Below are 17958 nucleotides of genomic sequence, written 5' to 3' on the forward strand. Positions count from 1 at the left end.
AAGAGAGTAACGTTAAATTGGAATGCAGCTACACGCCCTAAGACCAAACAATCGCAAACTTATCTTCTTTCGGCTCCCCTCTTCCAGCACTGGCCTCGGCCAAGGCGGCTGTTGGGAACAACAACTACACTGGATGAGCACTGCAGCGAGATGCTCTTGCGTTCTTCCCCCCACTCCACAGACACCTGCTGATTGTTGACGCTGTCTGGGACCTGATCAAGGCTGTTTCCATGGCAACTTGCTGTGTCCTTATCACAATCTCTGGACTGAGGAAATTAGATTTGAATGCCAGCTCTCCAGGCTTACAAATACACAGACTCTTACATACATACACACACACACAAACGCACATATATACAGATATGCATTCACCCCCATCCCTCGCCTTCGCTGCTTTGTACCACCAGTCTGACAAGTAGGTCTGTGACCAGTGCTGAGAATGGCTGCAGGACCAGATGCCTGCTTGCCTGCACTGGATTACCTCCACCCCCCTTTTCCCCTCCCATTGCAAAGTCATGTTTATGCTGTATTGATTATGTGCTTTTGTTCCTGAGGTGTTTTTCCTGTTCTCACACTGTACTCCCAGAGGAGCATTGTTATTTTTTCTCCTCCCCTTCCTCATGTTATGCTGTATTCTTCCTCAATTCCCTGTCCTTACCCACTTGTATTGTATGTATGTTTGTATAAGTATAAGTTTGTATAAGTTTGTATGGACAGGTTGATGGCTAATTTCGCTGGTACTTGTGACTGGTGACAATAAAGGGCTACAACTAGAGTTGTTCCGATTTCGATACTATTATCGGAAATATCACCGATACCACAACAAATTCTGGTATCGGCATCGGAGAGTACATGCACCCATATACCGATCTGATACCATTTTCTTAAACAAGACCTAGTTATGACCGCTGGCTTTGCCTAACTGCTGCAACGAAGAAGAAATAAAAACATGAATAAACCATTCTAAACTACCAACAGACAGTGAAGCCACTTCTATATTATAGATCAGTAGTTAGCAGTATGTCCGCTGTTTAGCAGTATTTCAGACTGGACAAACCAGACAGTACAACAGCGACTAGTAATGCCACAAGTACTGGCTGTGTCAGTGCTGAAAATTAAAAAATGTGATGATACCACCCAGACAGCAACATAGTGTTGGCCCAGATCCGGCCCACATCTGGCCCGCATAAAATCCATGTGGGCCAGATGTGGGCCAGACCTGGGCCGAAACTGCTTGCTGTCTGGGCAGCATCTCTGTGGTACCGGTAGTAAGTTACCGACTCCGGGGTATATTCGGTACCCGCAGCTGCGTTCAGTCATTTTTACATTTGTTGTAAAGAGATTATCTGATTAATATATCATTTTTTATATTCCCATACTTATTTGTTGCAGTTTTTTATACAGTTATATTGTAAAACTAAAATACATTTTGTAGTTTGCGGTGTAAGATTTTTGGCTGCATTTGAAGTTCTTTTTAGCTTAAGAAAATAAATAATATTAGTGTCAAATTCATGTCATATAAGTGAAGTGAAAGTGACATTCAGCCAAGTATGGTGACCCATACTCAGAATATGTGCTCTGCATTTAACCCATCCAAAATGCACACACACAGAGCAGTGAACACACACACCCACACCCGGAGCAGTGGGCAGCCATTTATGCTGCGGCGCCCGGGGAGCAGTTGGGGGTTCGATGCCTTGCTCAATGGCACCTAAGTCGTGGTATTGAAGGTGGAGAGAGAACTGTACATGCACTCCCCCCACCCACAATTCCTGCCAGCCCGGGACTCGAACTCACAACCTTTCGATTGGGAGTCCGACTCTCTAACCATTAGGCCACGACTTCCCTATATATAAAAATACTGTAATAAATACAGTAGTTCTCCATGTATTTGTTTCATGTTTTATTAAGGGATAAGTCTCAAGCACACCATAAAATAATTCTAGCAATTTACACAAGGCTAGTAGTATATACAGCTGTATATACAGATACACACCCAGGTATCGGATCAGTACTCGGTATCGGCCGATACTCTGAGCCCAGGTATCGGAATCGGTATCGGGAAGAGAAAAAGGGTATTGGAACATCTCTGACTACTACTACTACTACTACTACTACTACTGCAATATTTAGAAGTTGCTGTTATTATACTCACCCTCAGGCCATCCAAGATGCAGGTGACATCCCATTTATTGACTGACAAGTCTCCTCTCCTCATATTGGGAGAAATCCTTAGTACAGAGATGTTGTGTGCAGTGTGTGAACATGATTTCTAGAGTTGTAGACTAAATGTGAATGTTCATTAATTCATCCCGCTTGCAAAAAAACAAACAAATGTGAACTCAGAATATGACGCAAACCTGCAATGATTAAATGTGTTAAACAACACAAATGTCTCTAATCTAATGTAATTAACTAAGGTCTTTGCTGCTGACCTTTGATGATCCAGTTCAACCATACTAAAATGTCTTTAGATAAACTAACAATTGTGCTTCATTGTTTTGTTTTTTTTATTGCTGAAGAGTGTTGAACCTTCTTCTCCTGTGTTCTAATGTACAGAAGTTAATTTATTTTTCTCACAGCATTGGGGTTTATTCAGTACACATTTTGGTGTAAAGGGCTTTTACATTTGCTATAAATAGAGCATTTTGTGTTAAAAACAATCAAGCCCTACTCATATTTAAAAAGTAACGTTAAAGTAATCCAAACGTAATGTAATGCATTACTTTTCATAAAAAGTAACGTAATTAGTTACTTTTTAGAGAGTAACGCAATATTTTAATGCACTACTTTTAAAAGTAACTTTCCCCAACACTGGTCCTTTGAGATTCATAAAATGCAAGTCAGCAGCTACAGGCACTTTGAGAGTAAAAAAAAACTAAAATATATCAAGGAATTCCTATTATATTTAGGTCTTATGAAGCTAAATGATTGGTTTGTGCAAGAAACATTATTATTTATTTACAACATTATTCCCTGTAATACAGAGCTTCAGGCCATTTAAAACTAAAACAAACACTGTTAGCTTGAGTGAATGATAGGTAATTATCAGCAATTTGAGTTCACACTTAGGCATTATTTGACTGTCCCAGTGTAAAATATGACACAGAGGTGTCAGATATACATACAAAACTATGGAAGCATATGGGTAGCATTATTCAATTTGGGATGTAATATGCAAAATGACAATGCAATATGTAAAATGGCAATGCATTTCTGTATTTACATTTACATTTTCCAATACATTTGTGCAACGTTTGGTGCAAAATGAAAATGAAAATTAAATTACATAATTTTCATTTGCCATTTACTACACCAGTTTTAAAATGTAAAATGAATATTAATTTTAACGCTTTATAAGTTGCAAAATGAAAATGAAAATGTATTACAGAAATGATTAGATATGTCGAACATGTTAAAGCAAAAACTGTGGCAAAATGATCATTTAAATGCTATTTTTCTTAATTGCATTAACACTCACAGTCAAGACACTTACGATTGCATTTTCATTCGGTGTCCCGCAATGAATGTAGCAAAACTCAATGTGCACATTGAAAATGCATTCCGAGCCGATCACGTGTCCCCGCCCTCGCGCCACGTCAATCATTGTGTGAACAAGGCGGGGCTTGCAGAAGGTCAGAGACTCAAGTCTCAAGAAGAGGATTCAATCAAGTGAGACAACATGGATAAGACAGTTGGTCCGTGTATGTTTTGATCATTTCGGTTTATGGCTTCAATATTTCATTCGGACTTGTGGGCGGAGCTGAAACGCTGCTTTCATCTGATTGGTCGAATCGGATCGGTTTTCATCTGACAGCCTTCAGCTCGGTCTTGTCATTCTTTCAGGCAGAATAAGAGTCAGTGCGAGTGAAGCACTGAAATGTCTGAAACTACGCTCACTGTTAATTAGCATAATATTTGAATCAGATGTAGCTGGGCACATAATTCGTGCTGCTGAGACCTGCAAATTAGTTCTAGGTTGTAGTATTGTATGAATATTGTCCCACTGATAAATACAGTGCAAATAGTTCTGTCCCTTTGGATAACAGTGAAGTGGAAATTAAAATCAATAATAGACTGAACAGTTCCATGTCTGTAACATTTACCACTCTCATCTTTTAAGTCATAAGGCACTAGGTATGTGTGTGTGTGACATTAATAAATAATTGTAAAAATGAATATAGTTACATTTCTAAATAAAAATAGTAAAATTAGCTCTATGCTGCTCAGTGCTCCTGTAGCCTACCCCAGAGCGCCCTCTCGCGGCTGTAGACGGCAATGTTTTCTCTTGGTCTTGAATAAATGTGACATATAGTCCAGTGCGACTTATATATGTTTTTTTCCTCTTCATGACGTATTTTTGGACTGATGCAACTTATACCGAAAAATACAGTTAACATTATTATTATTATTATTTATTATGAGAGTAATTGACACAGACTAGAACTTTAATGTTTCACCCAATTCAGCTCATATCTTTAGACTCGTCCGACTCGTGTTGCTTGTATAACTGGCCAGACTTACCTTCCCAAAAAATCCTATTTAATTTTATTTCATAAATTTAACTATATTTATTTCCACTTTACTGTTATCCAAAGGGACAGAACTATTTGCACTGTTTTTATCAGTGGGACAATATTCATACAATACTACAACCTAGAAATAATTTGCAGGTCTCAGCAGCACGAATTATGTGCCCAGCTATATCTGATTCAAATATTATGCTAATTAACAGTGAGCGTAGTTTCAGACATTTCAGCTGAAGGCTGTCAGATGAAAACCGATCCGATTCGACCAATCAGATGAAAGCAGCGTTTCAGCTCCGCCCACAAGTCCGAATGAAATATTGAAGCCATAAACCGAAATGATCAAAACATACGAGAAGGGTCTTGAAACATACACGGACCAACTGTCTTATCCATGTTGTCTCACTTGATTGAATCCTCTTCTTGAGACTTGAGTCTCTGACCTTCTGCAAGCCCCGCCTTGTTCACACAATGATTGACGTGGCGCGAGGGCGGGGACACGTGATCGGCTCGGAATGCATTTTCAATGTGCACATTGAGTTTTGCTACATTCATTGCGGGACACCGAATGAAAATGCAATCGTAAGTGTCTTGACTGTGAGTGTTAATGCAATTAAGAAAAATAGCATTTAAATGATCATTTTGCCACAGTTTTTGCTTTAACATGTTAGACATATCTAATCATTTCTGTAATACATTTTCATTTTAATTTTGCAACTTATAAAGCGTTAAAATTAATATTCATTTTACATATTAAAACTGGTGTAGTAAATGGCAAATGAAAATTATGTAATTTAATTTTCATTTTCATTTTGCACCAAACGTTGCACAAATGTATTGGAAAATGTAAATGTAAATACAGAAATGCATTGCCATTTTACATATTGCATTGTCATTTTGCATATTACATCCCAAATTGAATAATGCTACCCATATGCTTCCATACAAAACACATACACAGCACAATGATATAACATAAACATTCAAAATAATGTTTCAGTGAATGAATAGTCCAAAAGAACTGGTTTGCAGAACTGAATTATTCTTCCATCACAACATGTTGCTGTGCTTTGTTGTTACTATTGATTTCAGTACTGACACTCTTAAAAACAAAAGTTCCAAAAGTGACATCAAAGGAGAATCATTTTTGGTTTCTCAAAGAACCTTTTAGTGAACAGTTCTAAAAAAAACGTTCAAATGTCCTATTTTCTTGATGTGATGCTAACAGTATTTAAAGGTTCTAAGTGTTCTTTAGAATATTCAAGTACAAATAACATCATAAGCACACTCCAAGAATGACCTTACATAGCTCATCACCTTTTCAACCGTGCACATTTTGTCTTTTGTATTCTGTTCATCTTTCCGCAGCGTGAATGTAAGTTCGCACAAATTTATAAATGAACTTTTAAAAAATGTGTTACTTGTTAGTTGCTCATTTTGATAACTTGTAAAAAATGGATGTTAAAAGTCATAATTCTAAAGATGGCAAAGCGTTTGTTTTTCTGGAACATACAGGAAGGTTCCATAAACATTACTTTAAAAATGTTTTGTTATAACATTTATATAACTTTAAAAAAATTAGTGAAAGTTATGAAAATCTTTTCTGTTCACTTAGTTACTCTTGGAACACCATATTAAAGAGCTTCTGAGTCTGTGCTGACGGTAGTAAGATAAAAGCGCTGATGGTGATTTGAAAATGTTTAAATGTGTATACCTTTTATAATAAGTTGTAAATGATTTAACTGATAGAACTAATTTTAGGAATCTGATTTTCAGGGAACAAGAAAAAAGAAAAACCAAGCAAAAACCACTGCATCAACATTGTGCAAGCAGTAAATGTCAATTCTGGCACATGTTTACCAAGCTCTGCCTTTTTAGTAAATCAAGTAGGATAGTTCCTACAGCCCTGGTGTCAGCTTATCTTGTGATGTTGATTTTCTTTAAGCCTTTGCTCTGCATGCGGGCCTAGCTTAATCTCTTTCTCTGCATGTGAGTCTGAGTTGAGAGACTCCATAAAGACAGTCCCACACAGAGCACAATGTTGATCTTGTCCACAGGATCGGGCTGGAAGTCATGCAGCAGACAGGCCTGACTATGGCCACTGAAAGACGCGCAGTAATGGGGAATTTCACGCCTGCTATGGGACCTGCAACACTGAAAGGCCTGGGCTGTTTGAATGGCTCGCACCACTTGGGGGGCCACTATTGTTGAGCAAGAACAACATGATAGGTTACATCAGCTTTATAAAAGCAGGCAATGAGATGTTCAGCTGTCAATGTCATCTGCATTCTACAGCCACGTGTTTCTGCCTGGCCGATTGTCATCGATGAAAGCCTCTCTTTCTAAGCTGGATTTGATTTATGGCTAAGTGACTCATGATTTGATTTCACTTAGACACTGTAGGCTGCAGAAGCCTGATTGTATCAGTATTTTCATGTCATTAGCGATAAAGCATGTTAGAACTGTTTTGCTGAAGTTCGCCACTGCAAATAGCTTTTTTCTGCATGCTCTTTCATTCATCCATCAAATTTGCTTCAATTTGTCAATCAAGTGTACACATTCCCCAGTTTGTTTAACATTTACTGGGCCGTGGGACTCTAGATATATGAATTGTGTTATGGCAGACCATTAAATGTGTCTGTATGCTTTATGAGAGGGGGGAATGTGTCTCCTTGACTGACAAAGACCAGAATTAAAGTAGCACAGAGGTCTCGAAAACATTGGAATAACCCAACATTACTCTTTGCTCAGAATATCAAATAGTGTTTACAAAAGTCGGAGGCCTATTGACTAGTGCTTGGTCAGCATTAGCATCAAAGACTCCACTTGTTTTTTGCTTGCAACTCAAAATGTTTGAAATGGTCACAAAATCTTTTTGATTGACATTGTTGAAGGCAAGGTTTTCAACTTCAGCATAGAACAAAAAGGGACACTATAATTTTCTTAATACCACATATGCACTTTGTAATTGAAGTAAACATTTGGTGGCATGTGACAGCCAAGTACAATGTAAACAAACAGAAACCCTAGTCCCAGTTTATGTTTGCGGCAATAAATGTGTATAAAAAGATTACTTGTTTGAATCCTTGATAAGCTATTGCCATAACATAACACATCAAATGTAGGTGTCCTTAATGATGAGGTTTTACCTAAATTGACTAACATACTACACACACATGCAAACACACACACAGACACACACACACACACACACACACACACACACACACACACACACACATATATATATATATATATATATATATATATATATATATATATATATATATATATATATATATATATATAGTATAATGGAGGTATATTTTAGTTTACCATAAATGTTTGTCAGCACATTCACTTTAACCATATTTCAGTCAACAGACATAATTATGAACACAAATAAACATATACATATATAAATATGTAATAAACATCATATTTATATTAAATTGCCTTTAATATAAATGTAACATATAATACATCTATAACATATTTCATTTAATTTCAAACAACTTGGAAGTAAATGTATGAAAACACATACATTTAATAGTTATTTTACTTTTTCACAAGAGTAAATTGATTTTTTCACAATTAAAAAAATAAATAAATAAAATAAATGGATGGATGGATGGATGGATGCATAAATGGATAGATAGATAGATTTTTTTTTTTACTTTTCCAACCAGTTTCTTCTTTAAAATGGCTGCATGCAGTGAACCAAAGTAAAGGTCAGTCTATACTGGTTCCAGTGTGTGAAAGGACGTGGAACAAGATGATCAAACGATGAAATGCGCCGGCTTTCAGCCCACTTGTGTCCCTTTGACTTATATAAACACAGACTCTTCAAACCCTTTCAAAGTCCATAGAGGGGGAAGCTTGCATGCTAAGTCATGAGAAAGAGAAATACTATCTAGGGTAGCTGTTCAATTGCAAAACTCTGGGAAAAGATTTTTTTAATCTCTTGTGTACCTCTCCAAAATCTGTCAGAAACTGCCAGATTGAGAAATTTATAAAATATTCAAGCAAACGCTGATCTCCATGATGGTGATCTCAAAAAACTAAAATCAATTAAAATAAAATTTCAATAAGATATCGACATCTAAATTTCTGATAATTCCCAATAAGAACTTTTGTAGATGTGTGACAGAAATAAAGTCAATCTGGTACATTTTTATGTTCTTGGAACGTTACAAATCAATGTTACTAGAATGTTGAATTTTAAATCAAAATTAAGTGGAAAGAATGTCTGAGGAACCTCATACCTTTTAAAAATGTTCCTCTAATGTCAAGAAAACTGAACATTTATGTACCCAGAACCAACAATGAATATTTGGAAGACTGTTCTTATAACAAAATTATTTTAGCTGGGAAAGTACCAGTTTTACTGCTATCCCACAATGCTATGCGGTGGCTGTAAAATAATGCTTCTACGGTGTAGTTACAAATAATTTTACAGGACTGTCCGTCAATTTCCTATCATGCATTTGCATTTACAATAAAAACATGAATACAATGCATTGTTGTAAATGTTTTTTGTAAAAATTACATCAGTTGCTAACAATGTAGGTACAGTTGAAACCAGAAATTCACATACACCTAACATGCATTTGTGTATATGATCCCTCTTGTTTTGGTAATTGACATTTTGCAGATTCTGTTTTATTTAAGTTTTATGTAAACTTATAGTTTTAACTTCATTTATTATGTTCAGGTGTAGGGTAGGGTTAAGGGATCCCAAATATGGTCATGCAGAATAAAACATTAATATGTGCTTTAATAGTACAAATAAACAGACAATATGCTAGTAATATGCATGCCAATAAGCAATATGTGAATAGTAAGAATTGGTTCCTTAAACTAAAGTGTAACCTGAATTATATTTAAAAATATATATTTATAGTTACTGGCTGCATTTATGCACAAGACTAATTTCAGACAGACTTCTAAAACAACATAAAGGTTTAAAGATATACAACAAAATCGAGGTGATAACTAAGTAAATATGTATTTATAACAACACTAATTTCTTACTATAAATGACATCAAATGTGGAACAAGTTGGTTGAAAATGTACATTTACACCCAAACTGACCACCAAATGCAACTTTCATGGGTGAGGCAATTGTTGCTTGAAAAAAGGAAGTGACCTTGCTGTCGGTCTATGCTCTCACACTCTTAAGGGCGAGATAGTAAAGGTAGATAACCACAGGTCTGAGAGGGTTCAATTATACTGATAGAGAGACCCACACCAAATCACAACCTTTGCCCTTTAGGAGTTCTGTCCTCCCAACAGACATTCCTCATATAAAGCAAAGTAGATAAGGAGGTCAAGAGGTGGTGTCCACAGAGATTGGACTGTGTGTTATCACTGAATTAAACTTGTTTCGCGAAAGATGGATATATCAAGACTGTCAGAACTGATTCACAGAACATAGTGCTGTGGGTGTCTGAACCTCTGGTTGACACATGTTTGTGCCCACAGATAGAGGAGGTTACAGGTGATAAGCACTCAGTTACACACACACGCGCACGCACGCACGCACACACACACACACACACAAATTGCATTACCCCTAAACCTACCTGTATCTCTTAATCAAAACTTTCAACATTTTTACATTATTATTATTTTTTTAATAAAAGTTGTTTAAATAAACAACAATAACATTTTGGGCTGTAGTCACAGGGAAGTCAGTTCAGTTTAGCATTCACTCACCTTGAAGGGTCGACTAGCCTCAGATAACCTGTACCTGGGTGGCACATATGTATACTTGCAGTGAGCGTGATGCTGTGTCCACTGTACCCTCACAATGCCCTGATTGCTCCTTGTGTAGATGCACTCACCCATATCAAAGTCTGAACCATCTGCAGTAGTCTCTGACAGGAAGCCAGATGCCATTGAATAAATGCAACTCAAACCTAAGAAACAAAAGAAAAGCATTTGACTCAAGCACTGTTCAGTACATACACATGCTGGTTTTCCACAAACAAGCTTTTATTTGTAATCTCAAACATGATTTCCTTATGACTTCTGTGAATTCCTCCTTATGACAGTGTCGGTCTTGCTTTCTATTTCCTTTTGTTTTGTGCAAATATAAAGGTCTTTTCTGAAATGTTTCCCATTTCCATGGCCAATGCAATTTTAGGCATATCAGTTTTGTTTAACTGTTTCATTTATCTTAATGAAATCTTCTACTGTTCAGCTATGAGACATTTGATACAGGATGAAAATATGACATAAGCAGTTTAACATGATGTCTATTTCTTACTTATTTAAATCACTCAACATGCATTAATCTTTTCCTCTCTCTCAAAGGAACATTTTATTGCTCAGAGGTCACTAACACGGGCTTGGTTTCCAGGGAACACACATACTGATAAATACTTTGAATTCACTGTAAAGTAACGACAGTGTAACAACAGTAGCAATGACAGTGAAGGACGAGAGTGACGAGGCCTGGGGTTCATTTTGTGTTTTGGTTTTGTTTGTGCGTGGCAGTCATCCGCGAGGGGCTGTCACACTAATTTGTGTTTATTTTGTTTTTATATAAAGACAAACTCCTCCTCAGGAGGAGACCACTCTGTGCTGCCGGATCCGTTACCCCGCTTTGTTCCAGGACCTCGCAATTTACAAATTAAGCACTGATTGTAAGTTTTTGAGAAATACTGTATGTAACTCAAGTGTTACGACATTCTTCTAAAATAATTACTAATTATTTGGCTCAGTATTCTAAAGTTAAGATCACAATAAACCACAAATAATGATTTAAATGTTACCAAATCTAGCAAAATTTGAACTAGAACCTTACAAAACCCCCAACATTTTACAACGACTTCAGTAAATAATATGGAGTTATCATGATCTTAACTTTAGTAATTCCTTTACAAGGATGTAGTTACACCTGAATAATTACTATCTAATACTTTTTCACGATCTTCACTTTAGAATACTGAGCCAAATAATTAGTAATTCCATCTGAAGAAGTTGGTAATACTTGAGTCATGACTAGTGGGTTACTATGACCTTCACTTTACAATTAATTATACATTATGTATTATTCATAGCAATTATAAAACTGTTTACAGTAATTCTTTGTAGTTCTTGGGTGTGTATGAAAAAAAAAGTAGTTAATTAATAAATCTTGTGTAGTTATTTATTAATGGTGGAACAGTATTCTAAAGTGTTACCAGATTCAGTCATCTGAAAAAAAGGAGTTGTCCCCCATAGCACCTTAGCAGATGTAGTACAAGTGAAGTATTGATAAACATAAACATTGTATCAAAAATGTATAAGAAAATTGGAATAAAAACATACCACTGTGAAACATCCTGTAAAAATCTGTTTGCAAAGGTTTCTGCAGGATCCTTTTGTTCATAAACATTCTTAGGGTCTGATTGTGCTCGAATTGGTACATCTTCCAAACAGTTTGGTTTGTATTCATTTATTCACCCTCACATTGTTCCAAAACCATAAGACTTTAATTTATCTTAAAAAAAAAAAAAGAAAATCGTTTTAAAGAAAAACTCCACTATTTTTGAAAATAGACTCATTTTCCAACTCCCCTAGAGTTAAACAGTTGAGTTTTACGGTTCCCAAATACATTCAGCCGATCTCCGGTTCTGGCGGTAGCACTTTAGTTGTAGCTTAGCATAGATCGTTGAATCTGATTAAACCGTTAGCAAGAGTTTCATTTTTTTTTTTCCTATTTAAAACTTTACTCTTCTGTAGTTACATTGTGTACTAACACAGACGGAAAATTAAAAGTTGAGACTTTCTAGGCCGATAGGGCTAGGAACTATACTCTCATTCTGGCGTAATAATCAAGGAACTTTGCTGTCGTTCCACAGGCACAATGATATTATGCATTATTACCTTGATTATTACACCAGAATGAGAGTAACTGAATGAGAGATTTCTGTCCCTCCCTTTAGCCCAGGCATGTTTTAAAAGATAGATTAAAGCATAGTGAAAGTAGTCCATATGATTTGAGCAGTTTAATCCATGTCTTCTGAAGAGTCATGGTCACTTCATAAGATGAACAGGTGGGACTGTTCAGGAAACCTGCGTGACAACAGACGTTCCTTTCTCCACACTGCTCGTCTTATGTATGTTTTATGCACAGACTCCACGTTTGAGCAATTTTCTCCATTTGCTCCATTATTGAGATGTTAAAGAAACCTTTTTACATGTGGACTGACAAACTCTCTTTCTTCTCTCTTTCTGCTGCGATGGAAGGAAAGTCACGAGGTCTGGTAGGCAGCCAGATGACCTCTGGACAACCTCAGCAGGCTGTGTGTGTGAGTGACACATTTAATACACTGTCCTCTACTTCACTTTCACTTGTATTGCCGCCCATATTGGCTGGTTCCCCTTTAGACACGGGTACAACTGGATAAAATGGCTGTGTATGTGTGTGTGTGTCCATTTTCCCATTTGGAGCTCTTCCCATCTGGCGGTCTCTCGTGTATGTCCAGTCAACAGAAGCTCACTGTCTGTGCCTCCTAAAAGACCTTTATCGTTGTATTACTTTCCCTCCCTCTCTGTTTCTCTGTCTCATCCCCCCGCGTTTCTTTCATGCTGTGATGACCACTGTGTCTGCATTCCTCTCGCATTCCTGCTCCATCACGTTGACCTGCTTTGCTCCAACTCTGCTAAGCCAAACTTCTGAATGCACATGACCGAGACAAAAACTCAAAGCTGCACCACAAACCTGCTGTTATTAAGAACCACATTTCTTGTTTCTTTGCAGGGGTTGCATCTTAAAAAAAAAAAAAACATGAAATGTTTTGATGTACTGTCGTCAGGGTTAATACTGTTAAACAAAACAAAAACCATTAAAGGGTTAGTTCACCCAAAAATTTTAATCATGTCATTAATAACTCCCCCTTATGCTGTTCCAAACATGTAAGACCTCCCTTTATCTTAGGAACACAGTTTAAGATATTTTAGATTTAGTCCAAGAGCTCTCAGTCCCTCCATTGAAGCTGTGTGTACGGTATACTGTCCATGTCCAGAAAGGTAAGAAAAACATAATCAAAGTAGTCCATGTGACATCAGAGGGTCCATTGGAATTTTTTGAAGCATCGAAAATACATTTTGGTCCAAAAATAGCAAAAACGATGACTTTATTCAGCATTGTCTTCTCTTCCGGGTCTGTTGTGAGAAATAGTTCAAATCAAAGCAGTCTGGATATCCGGTTCGCGAACGAATCATTCAGTTCACCAAATCCAACTGAATCGTTTTAAACGGTTCGCATCTCTAATACGCATTAATCCACAAATGATTTAAGATGTTAACTTTTTTTTTATGTGGCTCACACTCCCTCTGAGTTCAAACAAACCAATATCTCGGAGTAATGCATTTACTCAAACAGTACACTGACAGTAAGAACTTTATACCTTGGAATTCTAACTTTATCACTCGCAATTGTGCAGTGGTGGACGAAGTATAATCATTTGTATAATAAAATATTAGTAAAAGTACTCAGCTTTAAATTTAATATATTCTATATATAAATATATATTCCGTTCTCGCGCAAGAACTCGTGTTAACGTGTTCTTGTGTTATTTCCTTTTCACTTGAAAACAACAGCGTTCTGACAAGTTTGAAAATTGTGCAGTGTGAACTCTGCATTAATTGTGAATTCAGTTCAATGGAGACTCGCACTAAATCATGGATCATTTGAATCAGTGAGTTGTCGACTTGAGAACTGCTGCAATTGGATCATTCCAATTTGTGAATGAATAGTTTGGTGTGATTTGCGAACTGATTTAAAGGGTTAATTGAAAATAATCAGTTCATTCATGAATTGTGTGATATGAAGTTGTAATTGCAAGAAACAAAGTCAGAATTGCAAGAAAAAAGTCTGAATTGCGAGATAATTACTTTTATATTTAGGTTATACTTTTTTTCTCAGAATTGTGAGATATAAACTCACAACTGTGAGTTATAAAGTCACATTTTAGGGGAAAAATACTACGTTCTCAGAATTGCGACTTCATATATAACATTTCTGACTTTATAACTCAAATTACGAGTTTATATCTCACAATTCTGAGAGAAAAAAGTACAATTTGTGAGATAAAAAAGTAATAAAAATTAGCGATTTTTATTAATAATTTTTTTTTTTTTTAATAATAAATTATTTAGTGGTGGAAACAGGCTTCCATAAAAACTCAACAAACTATATGTACATATGAAAAATAAAATAAAAATGACAAAAATTCACAGCAAAATTTACAATGTAAACAGAAAATATTAAAATAAAATCTAAATCAATGTAATAAAAATTATAATAGTATATCAATGATATTAAAATGTAGAGTGCTGGGTAGAATACTTGAAAACTGTGTCGTTAGTAGTTAGTGTAGTTAGACATTTAATGTGCATGAAATGCATTAAACATTACATTTCACCAGGGTTTCCCAAATGTTAATGTTGGCTGACAAAAAAGTTCAGGAATCGCTGCATCAGAAGTGTTGGCATAAACAAGCATAAACATGAGCATAAGCTGGAAAGATTTAATAACAGAGAAATCTGTGAGTAGTAATGCCCACATTTCTTCATTTAGTTTGGCAGGTAAAAAAATTAATTGGGAAAGAAACAGAAGCCATTCACCTTATTAGAATCAGTGTACCATCAGAATGATCCTGAAACTAATATATTTCAAGGTAAAAAAACTTGAAGTTCAGTTGCTTTAAAGTAGGCTACATGAAGAACAGCAATGCCAGCTAAACAACTACTGAATGTCTGAATGTCTTTGAAAAGACGTTGCACATATAATAATATAGTTATATAATATAGTGCACAAACCTGTATAGACCACATTTATTATATTTTTATGATACTTTTACGGTTTTCATATATATTTACCAATGCCTCATAAGGGCTTTTTTTTTTTTTTTCTTGGACACATGAAAAAGGCATTTACATACACATAGGTCTAAATGGCAAAATAGCAAAACAGCCTGTTTAATTCAGAGGTCAGAGAAAGGGTGGAAAATGGTCATAAAAACTCATTTATGACTGTTACTGGTGCAAAACAAAGTGGGAAAATACAATAATGAAAGATGATATGACTCCTTTAAATGGAAAGTTCACCCAAAAGTTCAAATTGTATTGTTATTTAATCACCCTTAAGTTGTTCCAAACATTTAAGAGTTTCTTTATTCCACTGAACACAAAAGTATACATTTTGAAAAATCAAAATCAAAGAGTTGGTGTAGCAATTGACCTCAGTATTATTTAAAAAAAAATATTAAAATTAAAAACTACCAGCAACTGTTTGGTTATCCACATTCTTCAAAATATCTTCCTTTGTGATCCATGTAAAACTCAGTACAACTAACACTGCCTAAGTTTTGATAATATGCCAATTGGCGTTCACTTTACATAATTTTTTCCATTACTTCTTTACATCGGTAGAAATTCCTTCCACTGAAATTAGTCACTCTAGTTCGCATTTTATACTGTAATGAATGATAGCACTGGGACGATAGTTCACAATTGAAAACTGTCATCATTTAGTCGCCCTCACCTTCAGGGCCAATGAAACACTCAAACAAATTGAACTAACCACTCAAATGCAGAAAGGTAGATGTTTTCTCCTGATTTCAGAAAACCACTGCATGTTACAGCACCGAGGTGACTTTTTAATATGGGGTCTGTCTCTCATTAGCGGGGCTACAGCTAACCCACAATCCCTCTCACCCTTTCTTCATCTGTAAGCCCTTCCTTCGCCCCAACTCTCTCACAGCCTGGAGCCGTGCCTCAGGAAAAGCCATAATCCCTCAGGCCAATAGAAGACAGATGCGTCCCTCACTCTCTCTCAGTCTTTGTGTCTCACTTTCTCTCCTTATCTCTCAGTCTGACACATACACATTAACACACACTTGAGCGTCGAGTCCCCACACACCCCTTTCTAAAGATCTGATCCAGCCTGGGTTTTTAAGTTCTTTGTGGATCCATCTTTCTCTATCAGTCACGATTGTAGAAATGAGCCCCTGTGGAAAGAGGATTTATACGGTGGCATATGGAGAGCAGCTGTGTGTCAGGAGGTGAATTGGCACTGATTCTGTACCTGCTGAGGACCGTTGGGAATGTTAGGCTGGACAGAGCAGGTGACTCGGGTTAAAAAATTACTCTGATGACTGAAGTTTATTTGAGTTTGGTCTTGGGATCCTCGCAGGAAACTGCAGCAGGAAGTCCGCAAGCTCTGTGCAGGTGTTTGTCCAAATCAACAGATAACAAAACAGCAAGCACCTGTTTATCTTGCATATGCACAAAATTGATCAAGGGTTAAAGGTTTGTGCCTCTCTCATCTATCTCTGCTGACAGGATTTGGACTTTTTATATGAAGTCTAGCCCATTTTGTTGCTTATTCTGGTCAACAACCAGGAAGAGACCATCTGGCAGATATTTAAAGGGACCAATCACAGTTTACAATAGTTTTCCAACAGTGTTGGAGAGTAACAAAATAAATGTAACTGTTAATCGTTTACAGTTGCTAAGAAAAAAAATAAAAAAAATAAATTACAATTATTTATGAAAATGGTAATGGTTACAAAGAGGGTTACTGATTTTGTGTTGGATGGGCTTTAAAATTACATTATTATAATCTTAATTAAAGTAATGAAGGATTTGGAAAGTACAACAACCAGTGCTGAGCCCCACTGTAAGGTTAACCCTGCCTGCTTAAAATGCTTCCAAACTAACAATTAAAAACATTTGTTAGAAATTTAGAAAAGCGATCAAAAAGTAATAAAATTTAATAAGTTTAATGTTACAAATGTTAATAAAATAATTGAAAAAGTTACAATACTTATACAATTTTTAGTAACTTTTAATTTGTAACCTATTATTACATTTCCAAAGTAACCTTCCCAAAACTGCTTGTAAATTACTTTTAAACAAATATATTTTTCACATGCATTTCATTTGTCGTTTTTAAAGTTTGAAAGTAGTTTACCTCTCTTTTCAAAAATGTTTTATTTGTATTATTATTATTTGAAAAGTGGAATAGTGCATATTATTATCAATGTGGAAAACTGCTTTTGCTGGTTAATATTATGTGGTTAAACTGTAATTGTTTTCAAGATTATTTGATGAAGAATAAGTTCAAAACAACAGCATTTATTTATTTAAGTTTTATACATATATATATATATATATATATATATATATATATATATATATATATATATATATATATATATATATATATATATATATATATATATATATATATATATATATACACACATATATATAACATAAATTATACTTTTTATTAATTTTAGATGTCCTTGTTGAATAAGTACACATTTATTTAAAAAAATAAAACTTTACTGACCCTAAACTTTTGGGTAGTGTAAAACATTCCTACTTTACACCTGAAACATTTTTTTTTTTTTTAAACACTCATATAAT

Source organism: Carassius gibelio, chromosome B13, assembly GCF_023724105.1.
Source record: "Carassius gibelio isolate Cgi1373 ecotype wild population from Czech Republic chromosome B13, carGib1.2-hapl.c, whole genome shotgun sequence".
Taxonomy (NCBI): Eukaryota; Metazoa; Chordata; class Actinopteri; order Cypriniformes; family Cyprinidae; genus Carassius; species Carassius gibelio.